This window comes from Pinus tabuliformis, chromosome 2_2 (assembly GCF_031772625.1).
Source record: "Pinus tabuliformis cultivar Carrire ecotype Pingquan chromosome 2_2, CPIR1, whole genome shotgun sequence".
Lineage (NCBI taxonomy): Eukaryota > Viridiplantae > Streptophyta > Pinopsida > Pinales > Pinaceae > Pinus > Pinus tabuliformis.
The window spans coordinates 791,098,031-791,108,132 of NC_142300.1; positions in this window are offsets into that span (position 1 = coordinate 791,098,031).

The window sequence follows — 10,102 nt, forward strand, 5'->3', positions numbered from 1 at the left end:
CTCCATCCCTATTTCCCCCAATGTTACCTCGACCTCCTCCATTGTTTCCTCCTCCTCCTCCTCCTCTACCTCTACCTCTACCAAATCCAGGTGCTCCTTCTTCTGTCATGGTAGTCTCCCCGGAGACTTCAGAGTTTTCCGGTTCCTCTACTAAGGGTGAATGAGAAGGAATTTCTCCCTCTTCTTCAGATGATTCTACTTCTTCAATTACAATTTGTCCTCCTATGGAAGGAAGAAAAGGGTCCCTTTCTGATTCAGATTCGATAGATGGTGTGGGAGAGTCAACTATTGCCTCTTGAATTCCAGGAATCCTAGGGCTAGGAGTGTAAGTTGGAGATGATGGAGGTGTCTCTTGTCTATTCCTTGAAGTAGATGGACTTGTAAAAATCGAACTCTTGGCTCTAGCTAAAAACCTTCCCCTAGAATCTCTTGCTCTATGCATGTCATTTTTTTTATTTTCCTTCAAGTCGGGGTAATAATTCTCTTTCTGATCTTCTAGATCACTCTAGGTGCAAGAAGAGAGCATACTCAAGAAACTATTAAACTAATAACTTTCTCTTTTCTGATCCTCCAGATCACTCTAGGTGCAAGAGGAGAGAATACTTTGAGAGGTTATTAATTTTCCTTCCTTGAAATTTTCTTGTTTTTTTTTTAAGAATTGGCTACCTAATTTCACTTCCCCGGCAACGGCGCCAAAATGTTTGATCAATTTAGTGATGTCTAAATTGCAACTTTTAAATGTCAACCCGGGGCTCGTAAGCTGATGAAGTGAGGTGTACTATATGTACTTAGGTAACTGTTTTCTTAATCTTTTGTCGTTTTTATCTTTTTAGTTTGTTTTTTATTGTATCTTTCCTAATGTGATGTGATGGAGATGTAATAAAGCGAGTGAATGTGGGTGATTGTGATGATTTCTAAGTGATTTCTTGAAACTTAAAGAGTATTCTAAAAGGAAACTTGAACAATAACTGAAATAAAATCAAAGCTTAAAATCAAATAAAGGACTAATGGCATCGGCCCAGTATCTCTGCTGCTGATGAAAATGAAAATGAAATCTATATTAACTCAATGAAAAGCAAGAACAACTACTTTATACTACTTTACACTATTTTAACTCTTCATTAAAATCTAATCAATGTGAAATCTAAGTGAGACAAATCACACCATTTTAACCTTTTCTTAATCATGTGAGAACAATTATGAACAGGTCAGCAATGTGAGTCTTAAAGCAAAATAAACCAAGCTGCACTAAGTGATATTTTGGCTTTCAATAAAGATATTGGATTACGGAAAAAGAACCATCAATAGATGAACAACTTGATAACTACTGAGCAGAAAGTAAAGTGCAAGTTAAAGAAATGATACTAATGAAAATCAAACTGCAGAAAAATAAAGGTCAGCAGCCTAGACAAGATGATCACACATGCCACTAGTTGTACAAAGAAAAGAAAGAAAACTGTCCTGGGCTCGCCTAAGAAACCTGCATAACACACTGATCAGTCATGAACAAAGGTGCAGAAATGTAAATCAGCAGAATTCAAAGTTTATGTACAGCTATTATACATGTTGAAAACGCAGCAATTAAAATACATCTGTACAGCTATTATACAAGAAACAAGAAAAAAAGACATGCTGGAAATTAAAAGTAAAACTACTGTACAGTGGTTGCCGCAAACAGGGGCCCTCTGCCTACTTCAGCCAATCCAAAGAGCAGTTACACGCTTAGAAACAAAACATTCTTCTCATGTATTAATCATGAAAATGTCAAGTACAGTGGGGAGCTCAAAATTACAAAATGATTACAACAACGACTAACTATCCAGCATTCAAAGACGCTTTATTTATAACAGAGGAAAGCAAACTAACTTAACGAAAACTAAGCTATTCAAGCAGCTGTGTATGAACACGTAATCTGGCTGCGTCCTCGGATTTAGGCAACAGTCGTTGTGGGCATTCAATCTGTTTTGGATTCGTGTTTCCCACTGTCTTCATGGCTGAGTTAGATGCCACCTGTTCTTCACGTGCTCCAAAATAGAACACGCAGAGCCGTGCCACCACTAATGACTTCTGTTGACCGTATTTGCCTCCTCGTTGACCACGGGTTTTTATGACCGGTTTGGGTGAGCTAGAAGGATACACACCATGTCCTTGGTTCCACGAACTTGCCCAGGTGGCTCTTCTTCCCGGAGGACACCTGGAACATATCATTTAATAAAACAGCTGCGGAATCCGGGGTTGGCTGCGGAAACCGGGATCAGCTGCAGAAACCCTGTGTGAGCTGCGGAAACGCAGCACTTTGAACCAAAATTCTAAACCAACAACAGTCATTAGCATAATTAGCAAACCATGTAAAAAGTCCTAAAATACAATGATTTGAGCAATTTGATGGAGGGAATGAGTGGCAAAAGAAGGAAATGAATAGGAAAAGGAGGCTGAGAGGATGTGTGAAGAAGTGCAGGTTTGAGGCTCAACAGTTCTTCTACTGCAAAGGGGGAAGAAAAGCGAGCCTCTAAGCGAGATGTAATAGTAACACCTAGGAAGAGACACACATGAACCAAAAAGCTTCTTCTAACATCCAGCAAAATAGTTCACAACGGATGCGATGGTCATTATAACCAACATCGAGGAAAGATCTGTCTAGTATCCCATGAAATAGTACACAAGGATGGGACAACGATAACAACCATTATATCACATTCTCAATACAATAAGCACTGAAATAACTGAAATAGTTCAAGTATCTGAGTAAATGTGAAAGAAAACATGAAAAACAAATGTCCATAGAATAGTCTTACAAACATTCATAGTTTATGCTGCATGAAAAAAATGCTGGCCTTAAAAGGCTTTTGTTATTAAGCAACAGTTCAAAGACACATGTTTACAATGTACGTCACTAGCCCTAGTAGTGGGACATTAGATCCACTCCTTGCTCCTCAAAGAACTAGTTGATATCTCTAATGCCTTGCAAGAGGAGCCAAGGTGAAAATTCCTTTGCTCATACAATGAGGGGGTATATATAACCAAGGGGTGATGCTTCCCCTTTGTGACTCTTTGGCTACACTCATGAATGTTCAACTTCCTATAACTTTTCAACTTACATGACTCTCCATATTCATGTGTGTCCTTTGGAATTCCACTTTAAAATACATTGGAATATAATATACATGATCCACAATGATGATGTGGCATATGAAAACTCATGACAAGACATGACATGGCATTGCTGATGTAAATTGCTTAGATGTTATGGTAGTGTGAAGCCATTTTGGTTGCTGTGTGTGATGTCTGCTTGCAAATACTCTTATCTTCCACCTCCTCATGAATTAGTGACAGGGGCCTTCAATGATCTCAAATCTTGGGTTGTGGTCACGATTTGGTGTCCTTTTTCCTTGATGGATAATATTTCATGCTTAGCTACACAAATGTGCTTTGCATGTCTTCCTCCTTGCATCTCCTTCTTCATCATCCTTCTAGGTTCCTGTATATGCAACTCACTCATGAAGAGCCGATATCAACCCAAAAGCTACGTAGCCTAAGACGATGAATTATGGTCTAGGGACTGAGCCAAAACTGAGTTACAAGTTGGGAAGGGAGGCTCAGTGACTGTCCATTCTGCAGTCCCAGTAGTCAGGGCTAAGGCTTGAGGCCCAGAACTGCATAAATGTGTAGTTCTGGTTGGGTTTAGGGACAGGCTCTACGCAGTTTTGAGAGATAGTGAGTCCGACTGAAATAGGGGCTAATGTGGAAGACTTTTGCGTAGATTTGTAGAGGGAGGATAACTGAATTCTTCCTAGTTCAGGGAGATAGTGGGCCAGGATGAGGGGAGGAACACTGAAGGAAACCTCTACAAATTTCTGTAAGGGAAGGCTGAGTGAAAATATTGTGCAATTATGGAGGGGACGATTGGATCTTGGGCTCAGGAATTGCATAATGCAACAGTCCTAGGAGACATGAACTTTGAATTCCGTAGATCGAAGGGTCAAGGTCACAACCTGCTGACTAGAACTACATAATATGCGGTCCAAGAAGGCTAGGTGAAGCCAAGTTGAAGGGCTAGGGAGCTTCTTTGAAAAAGGCTAAGTGTTGGACAAGTGAAACTGATAGGTGAAGTGATGGAGCTTAGACTATTTCCTAACACTTAGAATACTTGATGACTCAATAACATCGATCACCCATGACACATTGACAACACTTTCACTTGTGTGTGACCTCTTCATGACTAGCTATGACAAATGTGACATCTAAGATGGAATTTATGATGACCATGATGACACTTGTGTGACAATGCTAAAAATTTTGTGAATGCATGTGACAAGTGTTTTCATGGTTAGGAAAAATCATAAACACAAAGATGCACCCTTGGAACCACCATAATGAGCTTATGCATAAATTGTGATAGCTAGAATGAAAAAAGATGACATATCGCCTATCTTGCGAAAGGGAGTGAAACACTTAGCAAAAACACATGGATGAATTTCAGTGTTTGCAACCATACATGTCATTGAAGACATAATGATATGAAAATGATAAGATGTCCTTCATACTAGACTAAGAGGTGCATTTCAGCTTCATGAAATATGTGCTTTGTTTTTTGTACCTACCCTCCAAAGGGTTGTGAATAAGATGGAGCCTTCATGCGATCCTGATCTCCGTTCTTGTATCATACCCTAGGTTTCCTTGGTCTTCTTATCTGACGATTATCCTTTCTCCTTAGCCTCTTAAGTGTAATCTAGAATGTCCTCTTTCTTCATCTCCTTCTTTATCATGTTTCCATAACATGCAAGAATTCATGTATCTACAATTTACTCATGACATGACGTCATCAGTCTGATAAAATCCTAGTCTTAGATGCTACATGATAATCCATTGACTAAGCCAAAACTTGTATTAGGTCAAGGGGGGAGGCTCACTGATTGGGTTGGGCTGAGGGATAAGATTACACAGTGCCCATTGAGGGAATTTTTTTTGTAGTTCCCATTGAGGGATAGAATTTCACAATTCAAGTAGGCAGTGGTTGCTGTGAGATGGAGCCCTGGGAGGGAAAAATTCATAGTTTTAGGAGGCAAGGAGAATTGGGCAACTGAGAGGCTTGAGAGACAAAACTGCATAGTGTCTGAAGGCAGTGAGCTTTAGATGAGGGAAGGACACTAAAGGAAGCATCTACATAGTTGTGGAGGCCAAGGGAGGTTGGGCCTTCTATGGATTGTGCAGTTCCATTAGGCAAGAAAAAAGCACGAGGGTTGCAGAGGAGAAGTGTGTAGTTTAGGAAGGATGGATGAGGCTAGGTTGTTAGGAATCCTCTGGAATTTGGCTAAGTGTGGGACCAATGAAATCGATGTGAACAGTGATAGAAATTGACTATGACCATACACTTGGATACCTGCTGATGCAACATAGATCATACAGAACATATGAAAACATACTTCTCTTAATTGAACAATCTTTATGGCAACTTATGACAAGTGTGGCCCTGTCGATCGACTTTGTGAGGATAATGAAGACACTTGTGTAATAGTGTGTTAAACCTTGGAAATGAGTGAGAAACATATTTATATGATGAGAACAACTCATTTTAATAAAGATTTCCCCTTGATGCAAACCAAAACTCCCCTTTGAATGACAAGTGATAATTCCCATGCCAAAAGATGACACTTGCTATATAAAGATAAAAGCATGAAGGACACTTGATATCTGAGAAGGGGGCTTGAAATCATAAACTAACCAATAAGCGAATAAGGAACGATGAATCACAGGATCCACAATAGGCTCCAAAATTCAAGTGCAGGCCAAAATTTTGGAGGGTGTTTCAATCGCTACAACACTTGGTGACACACTGGAAGAATCCAAATTCTCTATTTTGGTTATATCCTTTCGTGTAGGGCCTTAGTTCTTCAGGGAGTATTGATTCATCATGTAGATTACCTTGTCCTTTTCCACTTGTTCTATGACTAGACATTGTCCCCTCTATGCTTTATCAATCGAACACAACATAATATTCAACATAATCTCAATCTTTTGAGTTGGGAAGGGTAGTGTATCCCACAAGATTAAGATTTTCAGAGTATGTTTTATCATCTCTGTTGTTTCTCTACTACGAGAAGGCCTAGAAAGTACCCCAAAGGAGTCATGCAAAAACATAAACATTGCTCCGCTTCCAGTGAGCCTGGACAGTACCCCAGCAGAGTTCCTTGCTTCACCTCTCTACACAAGAAGCCTCTCTCTTCTTTTGCCTTTATTTATTTATTTAAAGAGAACTATGCATTGGCACTTATTTATTTTGGGGCAGAAGAGGGATCCCAACTTATTGATATCATAAGAGGTTGTTCCTTCAGAGAAGCATATAGAGACCTCTAATTTAGGTTTGCTTGTTTAGATTTTCCTCCTTCTCCACTTCTACTAGTTGGATAAGATTGAGAACATCAAAGAATAAAAATTGAGGTTAGGAATGAGGTTTCCAGACTAGACGTGGGCTCATGGTTGGACCAAAACTCTCCTTAGGGACAAATTATATTTTCCATCGAAACTTCATTGGCCAAACTATGTAACCAACACAAGGAAGAGAGACAGATGGCTAGACAAATGTTGAAGTGTCACACGACTCTTTATGTCTGGCTACACACACACTAAGAAGCCAAGACAGGTCTAGGCACAACACTTATTTTCATGAAGGAAACAAAAGGAGAAACTCAACCAAAAAGAGAACAAGATGAAAAGAAAGAAAACAAACAACAAGGAAACAAAACCAGAAGACAAGAGAACAAAATGGGTAAATCAAACATGATGCAGAACCAGAATAAGAAAATGAGGATAGACTACAGGGAACAGTTGCATAATGAGTGCAAGAAAGGGAAAACGAGGATGCAACTAATCCTATTCCTAACCTAAGAGCTAGAAGGTCGAGGTCACTTATAATGAAATTTCCAGTGAAGCCATCATAGTTGTTCTTGACTTGCATCCACAAAGATATGAAGAGTTAAAATAGATAAAAATTTATGTGAAACAAAAGATACAAAAATTTGAAAAACTTGTACAAAAAAAGGAAGGTATTTCCTTTGGGAAGAAATATATGTCAAAACCACTACTTTCATCGAATTCACATTCTTACCTTTTCAATGAATATCGTTTTTCAACAATCCTCAGAAGCATCTTGTGGATGTGTCTTGATCTATACTGAGCCCCTTAGCAAGTGTGAAGAAAGATTGAAACTTGTTGTTTTATATAGAGCTTTCTAGGTAAGATTGTTCCATCCATTCAACAATTGGATCATAAAATTCATAATCGCCCTCTTGAAAACCCCGAAATCTTCAAAAAGATGAATTTTCAATTAGAGGAGTGAGATCACGATGGGAATCTAGTAAGGGAAAACAGATTTGATAATTCTTAGTAGTCATCCCAGGACAATGAGGACCTTCCATAACTATCAGTGAAGGTTGAAGTGCCTTGTGTTCTTGACAAATATATGAAGAGGGAGATGTTGAACAATGAAGATCAAGGAGTGTGAAATAACTGCCATTGGATGTGTTGATGGGAAAATGATAAGCTGAATGATAGTCACCAAAGATAGAGAAATGGTCAGATGATTTGATTGAAGCATCAAATTCCCATTTTTCAATAAATGAAGAAAAATTGATTTGAAGAGTCTCATGAATGCTCAGAACAATCAAACGAGGTTCCTTGCGAGCCAAATATGACAGACCACTTTCCTGTAACTGGCGACAAATTGTACAAACATCATGGTCATCAAAAGAGTTTAAAAAGGATGCCAACACCACAAATACATGAGACCAATTTAGACAGAGTGAACGGAGAAGAACTTGATTCATGTGACAACTTGTGCATTCATTATTACTCAAGAGGATTTCTTGTGTGATGAGAGGACATATTTGCAACATAAAATTTCCAAGAAGATCTACGAGCTGACCATCAAGCTATGAATTTGATAAGAATGATTCCTTCAAGCAAAGATAGTCCTTGGAGTGATCAACTTCCCAATTCCATGACTCTATGAGAGATGCACATTGCCAACCCGAGTTTGATGTGATATATTTGCATGAAGATGAATGAACAAAGTCATCAGATCCTGACATAAACATCAACTAAAGTTGAAGTGCCTCGACTCCTTGGCAGGTCCCAGAACTTACCAGGATTATAGAATCACATTTTGAATGTTGGACCAGATCATGCATCGTTTGAGGATAGCTGCTATTACTGGTTTCAATAAGATCACTTCGCATCAGATAAAAACCAAGTCTGTCATAAATTTTACCAACAACCAGATTGCTCAAGTCATAAGACTCTTCTAATTGCAAATTCAAAGATACATGAATTGGCGAGATATCATGAGCAAGCTGATTTGAAGAGTTTTCCTCATGAAAGAGAAGAGATGATGAGTGGTGGGAAGGGTTCTATATGATTTGATTGTTTTTAATTTCATCATGGATAGCCTCATTGCCTTGTGTTAATCAAGGGGATAACTCATTAGATGAATAAATTGAAGAGTATGGAGTATCTTCATCATAAGTAGATGTGTTGTAAATGGTAGGACACAAGAGATAGTGAGGTGAAGAGAGAGTTTCAATATGAACATGTTCTTTGACCAAACCAGATTCTAGATATAAATTAAAATCTTCATGAGAAACTGAAAGATAATGTGATGTGCTTGGGCATTCGTCATGACAAAAAGCAATAGATTCATCGTCATTAAGATGACTACTACCCAAGGTTGGGGGTTGATTGAAAGAATTGATTGCATTGGATTATTTAATGAGATTAGCAGATTGAGAATAATCCATGAGTGGAAACACAATATCTTTACATGGAACATTATGAAAAATAAAGGTAAGATTGAGAATGTCTTCACCTTTCTTCTCCTCTAACTGTGTAATGTGACTTCTTTGTACTTGATCACAATTTGAGCCAGCAGCTTGAGAACCAAGAGAATGTGAAGAACCAACTGGTGGAGCAGATCGATCAAGTAGGTCATGATATAAAGGGTCAAGATGTGTAGATGATAGAGGATAACATAAATTTGGATTAGCTTTGAGACTATAGTTGTGAACGGTGACAACATCTTGTGAAACAGAGGATTCAATCATCATCATAGGCTTGATGAGCCATTTTGGAATTTCCTCCATTGAATCTGAATCATGAAAAGTAGAAGAAGAATGAGAAGATGGATTGGAGATTTGATTCACAGATTTCCCAATTTTACAACCACTACAAGGAGGCAACCGCATTCATACTGGAAAGGGAGGTGGATAAAGAACAAAAGGGGCAGTAAGCTCCTCTAAAATTTTATGTGTCTCATGATTCACAAGAGTTAGGGAAGTAGAAAAATAAGGAGGTTTAGGTTCACCATATGAAAAGACAAGAACCAAGTGCTCAAACTCTTGTTTCATGAAATCCCAATTCATATGTGTTTTAGGAATTTCATAACAGAGGTGAAGGAATCAATTAGAAAAATCCTCAACTGACTCACAGACTTCATTATTAAAAGATTGATTCTTCCAAAAATATCTTAGTAGTTATACTTATCGAATGCTTTATGAAGCATCTTGGAAAGCTAGTCGAATGAATGGATAGAAGAAATGGGTAATGTATAACATCAACAGTTAACATGACCTTCGAATGTGAGGGTGATTAATCTAGCCATGACATATTTGCAACATATTCTGTTAAAAAAAAAAAGGCGAACACCTTGAAACATATGTTCATGAAAATTTGATTCACCCTGAACATCGAACTTAAATTCCGTCAATTAAGGGGATCTCCTAGGTATGAAGTCCCAATCAAACCTCATATTTTTTGGTGTAGGAGTGGCATCCGATATAAAGGCCTAGTTGTCGAGTTCTTAAAGATTTGCCTTGGCTCTAGCTATCAACATAGGAGAGTGATGCAATGGTGTCTTCGAAAAGAAATGGAGGTGTGCCTGGTGAGTGTGAAGTTGCAACTATGTCAAGGTTCTTCTACTACAAATGGGGGAGAAAAGTGAGCCTCTAAGTAAGAGAAAATAGTACTACCTAGGAAGAGACACATATGAGCTAGAAAGCTTCATCTAACATTCAGTCGAATATTCCACAACAGATGCGACGGTTGTTACAAC